General features: G+C 39.1%; 2 long non-coding RNA genes across 2 annotated transcripts in view; one reads left to right on the forward strand and one right to left on the reverse strand.

Annotated features, from left to right (window-relative positions):
- LOC122826999 overlaps positions 1-15,093 on the forward strand; it is a 121,778-nt gene that overhangs the window by 85,352 nt on the left and 21,333 nt on the right. The gene's annotated exons all lie outside the window — the stretch shown is intronic.
- LOC122827000 lies at positions 383-1,020 on the reverse strand. The gene is made up of 3 exons (XR_006369914.1): positions 951-1,020; positions 653-803; positions 383-543 (listed from the first exon to the last, which is right to left on the reverse strand). It is a non-coding gene; the product is annotated as an uncharacterized LOC122827000 (long non-coding RNA).

The following is a 15,093-nucleotide window of genomic DNA, read 5'->3' on the forward strand; positions in this document are numbered from 1 at the left end:
TTGACCTGAGCAGTGTGTTCCTCACTTACACAAAGAAGCTCCCCGAGCTGTGTTTCCCACTCGCATGTTGAACCTCGACTCATGGGGGAAATTTTTCACGTCTTGACGGAGGAGTGGAAGAGAGACGAGATTAGACGTAGAAAAACCTGGCTGCCGTGGCGGTGAGCTCTAAGCGCCCTGGCTCGGCTTCCTCCGCCGTCTCCGCTGTAAGACGGTTGAGCAACGCACCTAGCAGGCAGATCGGAAATTCAAACAGCAAGTGCCAAGATCTTTTTGTGGATTCCCCACTTCCCAAATAGCTTAGGATTATTCTCCGTCTAAGCTAATACCTGGTGAGGAAGTAAAGCCTGAAGGATGGGATTATTTAATGTGGCATTTTTAATGTGTGACATGCTAATCACATCTCAGAACAGGAATACTTCAACCATTTAACTTTCATCAGGGGAGGAGAGGAGGTTTTGGGGGTAGTAAGCCTTCAAAAGAGACCCCCCTTCATCTTCCCTCTTCGCTCTTTCCACCACCACCTCATGCAGCTGGAAGCGTCTGCAAAATGACAATGACACATTGTGATGCCTTAGAGGGGAAACTGAGACGGCAGAGACAGAGTAACCTCAAGTACATGACTGCAGAACCGACTCAGGGAGTCATTCACCTGCTTTCATCATCGGTGTGAATTTCATCTCAGTTTTGTTGCGTCCAGTGATTTATCTGAGCTGCTTCTATTCCACGGTGGGATGGTTAGACAACAAGCAACTTCAGTGAATCCAGACGTTGGCGCAGAAGTTTGAATTTGCTGTATTTATCTGGACCAAAACATTAAGGTCAAGTATAACATTAACGTTTGGTTAAGAGTGCGTTATCACCAGCCATGTTTAGTCCACTTTAATCTAGTTTGTTTGCCTAGAAAATCCAGCTTGAATGCATAATCAAACTCTGGTACATTTACAAACCTCAGTCTGGTGCGGTATGAATCAGTGCAAACCATAGACTGCTCCAAAAGCAGGAAACGGTCTGCAAAGCAGGGCATTCTGGGTAAATACAACCAAAACAAATGTGCAAAAGTTGCACTCAGTCATATTCATGTCATTTCCTGTAGTGATTCTTGGTGCAGCGCCCCCACAGGCAGGGGGGGGAACAAGCTTATCAAAAGGTTTGGTTAAATTTGATGCAGTCCAGTGTGAAAGTGAACTGCAGCACCAGAAAATGTAGCAAATGTCGCAATCAATCAAACCGAGTCATATGAGGTGTGAAAACCTCATAGTGGCCATATTCTGACTCATGAGAACTAAATGTTCACTGTTGGACGGTTTAGATTCGTCAGATTCAACATGGCGTCTCATCCTTACCTTACCTTAGGGTCTGAGTTATTTCCTCCCACGTATTTTTTGCTCTCTGGCAATTCTTGCATTCCTTTACCGACGTATTGTAGCAGCTTCTATACCTTCTGATCTCTTCACAATTTGACTCCATTTTGTCTACAAAAAGGTGTCGACTCTCAATCTTATCAGTGTTGCATAGAAAGCCGGTGAGGATACTTGTGCCTTTGACTACGCCCAGTGAAGTACATCCAGGTCTAAAACCAGAACTATGCATCAACCCAGGGCCCAGGATCACTCCTCAACACACAGCTCTTGCATACTGGTGCCTAAATCCTCAGTGGATTTGGGGATAAAGGCAAGTTGTTCCTGCCTGATGCTGAATTTGTCTTGAGCATGAAGCAGGAATACTGACAGGAACTTCAGAGTGATTTGACACAGAGGGAATGGGCGAGGGGGGTTCACATGCACTCGTCCCTCTATCTCCATCATCTGTCTGTGATCATTAATGGTTAAACATCTGAAGCGTTGCTATTATATGAGCATGGAAAGTTATTAAAACACTCACATACACATACACACTGAGGCCCTGCCCTCAAGTCTCTCTGTGTTTAAGGATTGTGCTCTGATAGTGGTGAGGAAATCAATGAAGGGCCTGAGAGCAGCCGGTCTGGCAGACTTGACACGCAACAGAGGAAGGTAAATTATTGGAACTTTAATTACTTTGATCCGTCATGCATTGTAGCATTGTGTCAGGGAAGTCAATGCCATGACAGACGCCGAACAAAGGCCAGCGCCGCATTTTCATAACATCTTCACTCCCTTTTCCTAATGCCTGATTAAAGCCAGGGTGTCGAGGACCACAAGCCCCCCAGCCCCTCTGTTTTTGTTTTTTTCCCCCTTCCTTTTGCCTCCATGCACTGATTTAGAAACTCATTTTGAAAGCTCTGTTTACTCAAGTCATTACTGAAGTCAGGGATTGAATGCCGGTCCATAATGGGCATCTGCACCACGGCTTTACAAACAAGCACAATGCGGCGTCCTATCGCCATTATCACATTGTTTGACCGTAATGTATCGCTGTTTCTTTTCACCCATAAATACAAGTCCATGTTTTCAGCTAAATTAAGAAGGATTTGCCTCCACAATGAAGCCTGTCCTTTTCTGAGTGGAGACACAAGAACACAATGACCAAAACACCCACAAAGAAAATGAGCAGGAATGAGAAACTCCTTTTTTAATCATCAAAGAGGGCACAAAATTACTCCTTTCCCCCTTTTTCATGAATATTCCCGCACTTAGTGCTGGGGATGAATCTGCAGGATTGTTCTCAGAGCTGATAAATACCCAGCATGTGTGGTAATTTAGAAGTGCACATTAATCTCCAGTCGTGTCCTGAGACGGGAAGAGAAAAAAGGTAACTGATATGCAGTAAATGAGCACCCACCCTTCCTGGAAAAAATGGTCAAACTGCAATTTGTGAGCTGAACAGGAAAGGCTTTGTTTTAATTAAGTGTGGTTAAGTAGTTGGTCTGGAAAGTAAAAAGGAGCAGCTCAGAAATTGTCAGCCGTCATCAAGAAAGGCCCGCCACTCTTCACTGGAGTCTTAATTCATTAGTGGATCAGGGATTTGCTAACTTCAGACCTCATCATCCCCTAACAATCCCACTGATGGTTTTTATTTCTGTCTCTAAGTCATTCCTTTTGCATTTTGTTCTGCAGTTTGGGATAATCCTGCACAATGTGACCAAACGGTCTGCAGGACACATTTTAAAGGACGCCAAGGACGTTAATGTCTGGTTGCACGTGTGTCTTATAAATGCAAATCATGAAGGATGGCAGAAAATTAAGACAAAGGAAAATAAATTGACAAATTGGAACAGAGGAAGACATAAATGCATGTTACTAAACTTCCCAAGCTCATTTGAAAGTATAAATTGCCTCCCAAAATGTTCTATTCCAACACTGTGTCTTTTGGATTGTTGCACTCTCTAAACACCCAACTGTGACAAAGTTTCAAGCAGCTTCCTGCAGGTCAGATGGGAGCTTCACGGTACTCTTACCACAGTACTGACAACAAAACATTGGACCACATTTGGCAAAACCAATGCCTCGTTTCAACTGAGTGGTACAGCAAGTCTGTTTACGGTCCAGTCTAGTCAGGAAAGAGTTTCCAACACTAGTTGGACAAGTAACTCCACCCTAACTAAACCGTACCATTATCCTATAGATCTATAATTGGAGGAGGTCCAGGATCGGTTGGATGGGCATTAGAGAAAATAGTGCACCGAACCACACTGAACGGGCAAAAGACTCAAATGTCTCGGAGTCAAGATGAGGCTTTCTAGTAAAAACTGTCAAGCATTGTGGTGACAACATCATACTGACAATACCAATATCAGAAAACCATGATAATAAGCAAATTAAAATAGGTTGCATTCGAACACCAAAACAGTTTGCTACTGCTAAGAATAGTTGACTAAAATTCCATCAATTTATTTCCTTCGTTGTTTTAAAAACCCTAAAGCCAAATCATATAAATATCAGGTTTCTGAAGGTTTTTGCAGGAGTAGTCCTGCAGTATAACAAATCAACCAGCTTGAGTCGGCCATCTTTAGGGACTATACACATACGTGAATAAAACTGACATAGTGGAGCCAGCCTGTTCACTTCTCTGATAATAAAGACCAAAAAGACAGTAAAGGGGGTACAAACTGTTCCCTTTGTGGTATATTTGGAGATTAAAACCATCAAGTTCATATTATTTCCTTCTCAGCCACATCTAGATCTCTAAATGTTGCCGCTCCTTCCCTTGGTTTGTTTACAGGCACCTTGTAAAGTGGCTGAAATCAACTGAAACTGGTACTTTTTCTACAGTTTGGTCTGTAATTCACTTTAGGGTTGCTATGGGGCAAAATCAGATAAAGATTTTACCCCTGGAGGCAATAAATATTTCTGTCAGGTCACTAAATCAGACTGAAACGTAAGACCAACTTTAGAAACTGTTTAGCCCAAAGTAAGAGCGGATGATGATGTAAATGTCATCTTTCTGAGTGAAACTTGTAAAGATGCTCAAAAGACAGAAAAAAAAAATCATAGTTCTCTTAATTTGTATTGATGGCCTGAAAGAAACCAGCATGCTTTGCAGTTCTGTAAGGGGGGAAGATGTTTAAGTGGAGATTAATTCAAATTTCTGCTTGCTCAGTACTTGTAAAACTAAAGCAATTTATATTCCTTCTCCTAACGATCCCCCCTTTCTCTGATTGCGGTAATGTAATCTAATTGTAATTATGATACTATCAGAATCATGCAGACCTTAACATGATTGGAGCTACTCATTGCATTAAAAACTAATTTTTGAATAATGATGAAAGGAGCAGTGGAAAATGTGGAAGTATTACATTTTTTCTTTATCTCTGTTTTGTGGGGGGATCATGTTCTCCCTCTCATCACCTCACCCCCTCCCTTACTCTCATCTCCCCCAATCCGCCTACAGTCACGGTATAAATGACAAGGAGGGTATTTTGAGAGTGGCGGGAGGAGGTGAGGGGGGAAACGGACCACCCCAATTAAATGTATCAGGCTCATCAATTGCTGCAGGATAACAGTGCACCACTGCGAACAAGTTCACTGTCGTCCCACGAGGTTTAGCTTATCGTTTGCCTCCTACGCCATGCGGTACGCCTCGAACACAACACCCTGTTCACCTCAGCCAATCAGAGTGGAGGAGGGAGGGAGAGCAGAGCCTGCTGGGATGATAAGAGGGAAGTAAAACAGCCGTACAAAGTGCTGGTGACACCACAACGGCCTCGCTCCGTTTGATGTGAAAAGGGGAACTTACTGAGAAACTTACAGTGTACTTTAGAAAAATAATCTCATATTGAAAGTTCATCGGTGTACTGCTGAAATAAGTTCAGATATATAGGTGAAAGTCTGGACTTTCCCTGCTTTCTATGTTTTTGATCTTTTGCAGACACTAGAAAATTAAATACCTTGTTTTCTGTTGAACTGTGAGAGTTTGGATAATGACAAACAAGATAATGCATTTCAAATAAACTGAGTTGTTCAATTTAGTTGGGTTTATGAATAAAATACATTACTGTACAAAAGTTTTATTACCCATTTTTTTGGACAATAGTAACTTTTGCAATCAGCATATAGTCCATCAAAATAAGAACAATATCATGCATGTTGAAAGCAGAATAGTCCAATGGCATCATCATCATCTTAAAGCTAAATTAATTTTAGCTTTCTGTCAAATTATGCTGTGTTTAAAATGTGGGGAAAAACATTCTGAATAAGCTATGTCAAAATATTCAATGAAAACTAGCTTAACTAAGCTAAATCAAACTAAGATAATTAAAAAACAGTTAGGATGAGATAAAATATGCTAAGAAAATGTAAACAAAGCAAAACTACCACAATCTTAAAAAAGTAACAAAATAAACTAAAATAAGTTAAGCTCCAAGCTAAGGTAAGCTAAAGTAAGTTGAGCTAAGTTACTGTAAGCTAACCAAAGCTATGATAGATTGAGGCTAAGGTAAAGTAAAATAAGATAATTTAAGCTAAACAAAGTTGAGGAAAACTCAGCCAATTGTAAATGAACAACGACAAACTAAGACAAGTTAAAATAAACTAAGCTACACTTAGCTAAAGTAGGCTAAGGTACATTAGAGTGAACCAAACTAAGGTAAGCCTAGATAAGTTAAATTTATTTAAAGTAAACAAGATTAGAAATGCTACGCTAAAGCAAACCTAAGTAGGCTACAGCACAAATAAGTTAACCTCTACTAAAAGAGGGAAAGCTAAACTATGTATGCTAAGTTAGCCAAGGTAAGCTAACACAGGCTAAGGTAAAGTAGGCGAAGCTGAACTAGGATGAGTAGAACTTTTACTATCGTTTACTCTGCAGTATCTGAAAATAAAATAATATATTGGATTTCAGTTGATCTTATAGTGAAAGCCCAATGTATAAGATTTAAGTGAAGCCACAATATTTGACATTTTTTAGGTATTTTCAGAAATAATAAAACATCTGTCCAAACACAAACGTTAAAACATATTTCACATTATATTTTATATGTTGAGAGTCATTTTTAAAAGATTAGGCTGTTTGACTTAAGGCTTATATTGTAACTTGCTGACATACATAGTTCTGCTTGTAAAGGCCTCACCATACATTCAATAAATTACTGCACAATCTGTTCTGGCTGCAGCCCAGAAACACTCTGGTACAGCTTCCGCACTAAAAGGATCAGGAAGGTGCTGCACCTGCAAGCCACATCTAACTTAAACCTCTGGGTTAAGGATCATTTTTATCAGAATATGACTCTTTGAAATCTCATTTGAGGCCTCCAGTGTGAGACTTTTTCCCTGCAGAGAAATGCAGACATGAGCCAGAGGAGAGGGAGGCTCAGATATTGCACAGCTTTTCCTGCAGCTGAAGGTAAATCACTTAACGTATGAAATGAGGTGGCACCCAGACGCTCTGATAGCCTCTCTGGTGCATTGAGGAACCTTAAAATCAGTTATTCACCTGCAAATTTCCACTTCTCATAACAGGTACAGCCTGTTCTTATGGAACAAATTTGTAGGAAATGCAGTCAGGCTTCCAAGAACGAGTTAACAACAAAAAAGTTCAGCACTGGTTTGGAAATTTTGTGCACAGACGTACGGTGACCAAATAGCATATTCTTATAGTTTATTTTGTTTAATAATCTCTACTTAAAGTTCAGATCAGGGTTTCTACCCACTCACCATTGACATCAATATCATAATCAGGCTGCAACTGCAACTCATTATTATTTTAGTAATCGATTATTCTGACATTGATTAATCAGAATAAAAACTTATTTTATACAATATTAGAAATACATCAAAAACAAACAAATCAATTTCTATTTTAAACTAGAAAATAAAATGTTAATTGCCTAAATTGCCATTCATCAAAACTGAGGAGATTTGGGTAAAATTTATTTGTAGGCAAAGAAGGTTTTAAAAACGTTTTCGACCACTATTTTGTCTTACAAATAAATCATATTTTTTTGTAAAAAATATAAAAATATTACAAAAACCTTTAATGTCAAAGTGCAAACAGAAAATAATAACAAAATAATGTCAAATAAAAATATAAAACATTAAATAAGTGCATAAATATTTACCCCCTTTAAGTCAGTATTTAGTAAATGCACCTTTTGGCTGCAGTTTTTATGGATAGATCTCAGTTTTCCTAGTAAACTGTTCAAGCTCTGTCCTGACACAAGTTCCCTATGAGATTGAGGTCTGGGCTTTGACTAGGCCACTCCTGAACTGACCAGTCTTTGACATTTTAAAGGATATCAAACCTCCTGAAGCTTCACACACCTGAAGTGTTTCTCTTGGCAAAGCAGCTGCTTAGTTTACAAACCTGCCTTGAAGACAGAAAACAGATTTTGTTGACATGATTCATGCTGTGCATTTTTTTAACTTCCTGTGATGATAAGCAGCTGATTCCACCCACAGTGAAAAGATAGTCTTCCTATTGAACATCTTCCTTTTATTTTAGTTACATGGGTATCATTATGCATTTCTTGTAAGATGAAAATGGAGGAGCAAAGAGTTCAGTTTTACTCAGATTGTTACCTTGTCTCACCTGAGCAGCACCTGACTCCAGCAACTAGGAGCATGAATCCAGTCAAAGATCCCAACTATCTTTAACTTCGCTGAGGGATACGAGATCCTGCCGTTTTTTTTTTTGCTTGTTTTTTTTTCCCAGAAGCCCCTCCAACCCCAGAAGTCCATCTGTGCACTGTGTTTTTTTCTGTCTGTGTAATAGTTCGTTCAGCCGTGGAAAACGTGCAGATCTGCAGCTTTTCTCGGCCTCCTGATGACCTGCTTCCTGCCTCTGCGCCACCTGGGTGCCCGAGTGGCTCCGAGGCGAGGATGTGCAGGATGTGGGGTGAGCGTTGTGCATCTGAGTTTATCTGCTGGAGGCATGAGCCAGATTTGACTGAAATATGAAGGCCTCCCCGTGTCTGGGATCAGCGCCTGGCGTCACGTCTTTAAACACTCACCTCATCAGGAACTGAAACCGGACTGTAACAATTAATCGGATTAATTGTTGACAAATTTTATAATTAATTGCTGAAACAACAACACACTCAGAGCAGTTATTATTCCAAAACTGCACAAAAAAATCTACATTTTACATTTAAGGTGAAAAAAGATAACCTTTGTCTGTAAATATGTTCTACACAAAACTCCTCAAGTTGCACGTTTCGCTTCACGCATTTCAAATTCTGTAAAAGAAATCTCCTATTTTTCTATCCAATTATTAATCAGTTTAGTAGAAAAATAATCAACAGGTCAGCAGAAAGAGTTTTTGTTTTTGCTGCAAGAATATGTTAAAGAAAACCTATCTTGTTTAATTTTGGCAATAAAGTGTTTAATTTCCTGTATAAAAAACAAATGTATTTGTTTGATGTGTATTTTTTAATCTATTTCTAAAATATCAATAATAATTTTCCAATTTTTACAAATCCAACAAATCGATTAATCATGAGAATAAACAATTAATCAATAACTCAACTGATCATCTACATCTCTAGAAGAGAAACAGGAACTATTTGTGTCACCATTTGATTCATCACCTCCAGGTAAAATCATTTGAAAATCCAATCCTCATCTTTTCTGAAAACAGAGGTGATTATCCTCTGATTGGAGGTGTGTCGTCATTCCCTCAACATATGGACCTTAACATAATCCCTGCCATCGTGAAGAAGCTTCCACCTCATGAATGAGTCGAGTTCAGACAGCGGTGCCGGAGCCGTAGGTGTAATTTACTGATGATACCAATCTGAGCTCATTGTGCTTCCTTAAGTACCCGGGAATTAGTTTCTGAGGAGCCGCGGAGAGAGGTTTTATTCAGCGTGGAAGGGTTACCGGAGAGCCGGAGCCTTGATGAGACCGGATGATCAGGTTCCGTCTCTCTTAAGTCTCAAGGGTTTCATTTTTTTCCTGATTGGACTTTGGATGAGAGAAAGGGAACTCACGTAAGTGCTTGTCTGAGCCACAGCGGCCGATTTATAACTACTAATAAACCTGGACTTGGCACACGGATGTCCAGTGCTGCGCTAAAGTTGTTTTCTTTGCATTCTTGTTTGTATTTTCACTCATTTTCAGCCCAGTCCTTTTGCCTGAACAGAAGGAAACAGAGCTAGAAGACAATCTTTTTTAGAAAGGGAAGATAGTTTGTGTTGATTAAGGAGCCTCTGTGTCCAACTTTGTTGCATTTATCTTTTAAAATCAGACACGTTGGAAATCAACAAAAACTTGTGCTTTCTTTTCTTCTAGTTGTGGAACTCCATTAATTTTTTTTATCAAGTTAAATGCAAGGTCTGTAATGAGTAAATTGAACTTTAGTCAAAAAATTTGCAACAAAATAAGCAACACTTTCATTTCAAACCTGTTTTTTGCTGTGAAATTATTGAAAAAATGGGCATTTGAGCTCAACTACAAAGATTATTTATCCTTTACGGCCTAAGTTTCAAATCTCTGCCTGGATATTTTTGCTTATTTTAATTGTAAGTTTTTCATCAGATTAGCTTCCTGCTGTGGCGGGAGTGAAATTACCATAAATACTCAATATTGGCTGGAAAGCGTAACATCTCTCCTTTCAGAAACCGTTGAATTTTTTCAGATTTCCATTGCTACAGCTGAAAAACCAAACCTTCCTACCACAAAAAAGTTTTTTAAATTGCAGTTTCCCTTCAGCAAATATATTTCATTCTAACTTTTAAAATTAGAAACATGTTGAAAATCAATAAAAGACGCTTGTTTTTCTTTTTGTGGAACTCGATTAAAATTTCTAATCAAGTTAAATGCAATTAATTAATTGCATCTTAATCAAAAAATAAGCAAACAAATAAGCAACTATTTCAATTCTAAACCCTCTTTGCCTCCTTTTTAATTCCAATTTGGGAAATGTTATGATTAATGGAAACACAGCTGTAGAGTGACATCATGTTTAAAGGAAGACTGTACTTCCTTTGAACCTTTGATGAAATGGAAACAACTTAAAGTGAGTTTAAGGAGCCCTGGAGTCAGGAGTCAGCTAATATCTGGTAGTAAAACCAGGCGGCCATGAATTGAAGGGAAAACCCCACCGGTCTCTTAGCAACAGCATCCTCTGCCTCTTCCTCAACATGTCAGGAACCTTTGCCCCGCTCTGCCTCCAGGAAGTTTCTCCGGGTGTCTTTTACACCTCTGCTGCTTCCTGATTGGCTGAGGCCTTCAGCTGGCTGTCAGCCACCTCCCTTAAGGGAACCTGGCTGATCTGGAGGAAGAGGAAAAAGAAAAAACAGAATTAGGGGGGAAAGGAAAATCAATTTTAAGCTCACACACCCCACTGGGTGCCAAAGCTACTTCGGGGATCCTGAAGGATGCCTGAGCTGACAGGATCTGACTTCCAGAGGTAGAGAGGTGACAAAGTCTATCAGGAGCGGAGGGCAGCGGGGAGGCCTGGGAGGGCTAACCTGTTCTCTGAGATGGCTGACCTGGCGCCGTATTGAACCAATTCATCTCCCAGCAACGCCAAAGGTGGCACCAGGGAATCAGAGAGGCAAGGAAAGTTGTTACAGGGAAAAAAAAGGAGAGAGAGGAAAGGAGGGGGGAGGAAAAAAGAGAAGAAAGTGGCAGAATTCAGGGGTGTAAATGATGAATTACTTTTCATCAAGTGAAGGGAAACATACTCCGGAACAATCCAGAAAACGGAGCAGGGAGACTCTGACCTCGTGCTTCAGAGCAGCCAATATCTTCATTCAAGAAGACAACCATGAAATTACACAGAAAATGGGATTGTCATGAGCGGGCCCTTGAAAATCTTGCTGTACAGTCATTACGGCGCTGGAGAGAGCCTTCATCCACACATCATACCCTGTAAGGGAAGGGAAGCAGGGTGTGCGTCCGCCGGGACAGCAGCTCTGAAAATGAGCAGGTCGGGGGTGAGTTTAATGAAAAGAATCATTTCCCTGTTTTCTTACCTCCCTGCACAATGTGTCAGGTATTAAAACATCTTGTTCAGGTCCAAATCCATCCTCAGAGGAAATGGCACAATTAAAGAGCTCACGTAGAAGAAATTACAGACAAAAAACCAAAAAGGTTTTGGGAGCCGCTGCTAATGAGCAATCAAATAATAATTAGGAGAACCAAGCAGAGGAAAAACAACACAAGACGTTCAGGTTATTCTCTTATAGGGAACTTAATAAAACATGTTAAAATCTTTGTTTTTATTGTGCACAGGGTGGAATAAATTAATGTTTCAATAAGAAAAATGCTTTAACTTTTGCTTTATAGTGTTTAGAAGAATTGTCTGAAGAGAAATTCACATAAACCTTCATAAAACACAGAGCTTTGCTACTGAAAATCCAAAAAAATTTCCTTAATTAAACTTCAGGTTAATGTAAACCACAAACCTCAGCATGTTTTTAGTTGATTTTTATTAAATTAACCAAAACTTTGACCCTGTTTTCAACCTGGTCAGGTTTAGATCAAGGAAAAGGTCAGGAAGAAAGTTGTAAAGAAATTTCAAAGAAGATTAAGTTTTAAAATTTCTGATTAGTCCATCATCTGAGCTGCAAACTACAAGAATTTGATTTAAATTTAGATTAATTGGGTAAATGTATGCATTATTATTCACGTGATTCATTAAATACACAAAAACCCAGAAAATTAAATTCAATACATTTTACAATCATAAAAACTATTTTTGGTTAATTATTTAATAGCTCCTGTGCATGGAGTTAAGTCAATAAACATATTATTAAGTCATTCATAAAATGTACCATAAAATAAATAAATATTTAATATTTAAATAATTTATTTAATAGATAAATTATTAAATCTGTCATTTAATTATTAAAATTATAGTTGATACAGATTAATAACTAGATGTGTATTTAAATTATTTCAAGGGGCGGGGCTTATATGAATGTAGCTTTTGATTGGATAAATGCCTAAAGGGCAATTCCAGCTAATTTTTTTTTACTAATCTGAGCATCTTTTATCTAATCTGGCTTAAAAACTATAAAACCTGGACATTTCAAACCTGAACTAGACCATTCTGATCCTATAATAAAATAATTTAAATTTAAATCTGGGCCAGCTCAGAAATAACGATACTGAAGACACTTTAAACCTGGTCTAAGTTATTCTGCAGAATTGTTCAAACCCAGTTAGTGAAACATTTATCTGATTTGTAAAAGTAAAAGGGAGTTGCAGTAATCCAAATGTGAAGTTAGAAAAGTTTCCAAGTGCAGCTTGTAAAGAATGTTTCCACAAACATAAAGTCTGCAACTTCTGCTGAAAATTATCCAATATTCTTCTTTTTCATAATTTCTCTATGGTTTCGATAAACTCAGAACTTCACATAATGACCAAGAAGCAACTGAACGTTTTAGTTTGGTTTTTAGTGATGAGTGTTAATAGAAAACCAAATGTCATCAAGTGATTTGGACCAAAGGAAACAAAATCTAGGTGTGAAAACATCCTTCTTTATGTCTTATGGAAAGTATTTTGGTCTTTCATCAAGTTAGCGATGAGCTATCAGACTCTCATAATGTGAGGTCCTACATTTAGGACAACAGACTCGTTGTTTTGAGCATGAATGTCGTTCTTCATTGGAGAGAGTCTGGAAACTGCAGCAGATTTCTTCAATAGGAAAAGTGGAAGCTGTCTGAGTTTGGAGGGAGGGTTATCTCCGAACGCTGCCCCTGAATGCTGACTGCTCTCTCTGAGAACAGAATTAACGAGACGGAGAAAAAAATAGGACTTCTTTGCACACAAGCAAAGTGTCCATGGAAAGTATTTTTGAAGGATCTGTAATTTTCCAAGTGCTCTGCATTTAAATGTCCCTTTTATTCCTAAACAGCCTTAAGACACTTTTCAAACTGCTCGATTCACATAATTAGATGGGGCCGACAGATGACTCTCTTCCTGTGCCACGGAGCCATTAGAAAAGGGGTCATTCTCCTCGCAGAATGGCTACTGTTCTCGCTTGTCATTAATTTGCCACTTCAAAGCAGCGAGAGCATGTGACGCCACCGACAAATGGAATAAGTTACACTTATCTCAAACGGCCATTACAGCTGCAAACTTCTCAACTCCAATCACACTCACTTTTTAAGTCTCTTTAGAGCGTCGCTCGTGTTCTCTGGTTTATGTCAGAATAAAGCGGCCGTGGAAATCAAACACCAGAGTCGTTCTTCTCTCCGCTGCAGAAAGGAGAAATTTCTCAGATTGCATGGGGAGCCACAAGTTTTGGCTGCATCATCAAGAACTGTAAGGTGTGAGATTAAGGCTGTCCAAGAGAATCAGGATTACCCTCTAATCTGAACAATGTTGTTGCCATTTTAGAGCTTAATCAGCATTGGCAGGACCTTTTGAAGACCAATACTGTAGCCAAGAAACTGGAAGCCTACAGAAAGTACAAAAAAGACTGCTGGATTGAAGTTTTGGCCTCTTTTACAAAATACCACTCTGTAGGTTCCCTCTAGCTTAAAGGTTCTCACTTAGCTAGCATCTAAAAATGCTAAAAGACGTTTGATGAGTTGGAAAAATGATTTACGTCTAGGTGACTTGGACAGATAAAAGTCTGGGTGCAGTAAAAGACTCTGACCTGAAAATTCAGAGCCACATAAAGACTGTTACAAAGTTGACCTTCTGTCACCTGAAGAACATTTCCAGGATTAGAGAACTAATGTCCCAAAAAGATCTAGAGAAACTCATCCATGCATTTATCTTGAGTCTCATCGTTGCATTTCTGCAACAGTGTCTTTATAGGTCTACCTCAATAAATCCTCCAGCTGCAGCTGATCTAGAACGCTGCTGCTGCTGTTCTGACTAAAACAAGGGAGACATCGACCCAGTTCTAAAGTCCTTCCACTGAGAGAATAGACTTTAAAATACTGTTGCTAGATTATAAATCACTGAGCAGCTTAGCACCACAATACATTAAAGATCTGCTGATCTTCCAGACCTCTTAGGTCTTCTGGTTCTGATTCTGTTCTGCATCCCCAGAATCAGAACCAAACTTCAAGAAGCAGCATTCAGCTTCTATGCACCACAAATCTGGAACACACTTCCTGAAAACTACAAAACAGCCGAAACACTGACTTCCTTTAAGTCTAAACTAAAAACCCAGCGGTTTAGAGTTGAAACAGTGAAACATTAATCAACATTTTGATGTGTAACGAAGGCAAATGACTTCATATGTTTGTGTATTTATTATGTAAAGCACTTTGAAATACCTTGTTGCTGAAATGTGGTAAACAAATAAAATTTGATTTGATATTTGATTTGATAAGAAGCCAAGATGGTGTCTAGAAGCCACTTTGCCTGAAGTCCAGGTTTTATTTCTTCCTTTATCCGTTTGACTTTGATATGATCTATATCATATCAAAGTGCACCACTGATGATGTACACCACTTTCTTTTTGGTTTTAATCCACACCTGGCTAGTCTTTACATATAGTGCCATGTGTAAAGATTCTCACACTAATTTTAATACCAGAGAGCGACAAAGTCCAGTTTTTAAGTGATGGTTTCATTCATAGAGGGCGACCTGATATGAAAAAGGTCCTGGTCCAGTGTGATCAAGTAATTACCCTTTAAGCCTGGTTGACCCACCTGGGAAGCAACAGCCATCATGAAGTGAAGCTAAGCATGGTTTGCTCTGGCTAACTTGTAAAGATACTTTGGGGTTTAATACATTCGGGACTTTGACTGACCTGAAAGAGCCAGAA

The sequence above is a fragment of the Gambusia affinis genome, linkage group LG24, assembly GCF_019740435.1.
Source record: "Gambusia affinis linkage group LG24, SWU_Gaff_1.0, whole genome shotgun sequence".
NCBI lineage: Eukaryota > Metazoa > Chordata > Actinopteri > Cyprinodontiformes > Poeciliidae > Gambusia > Gambusia affinis.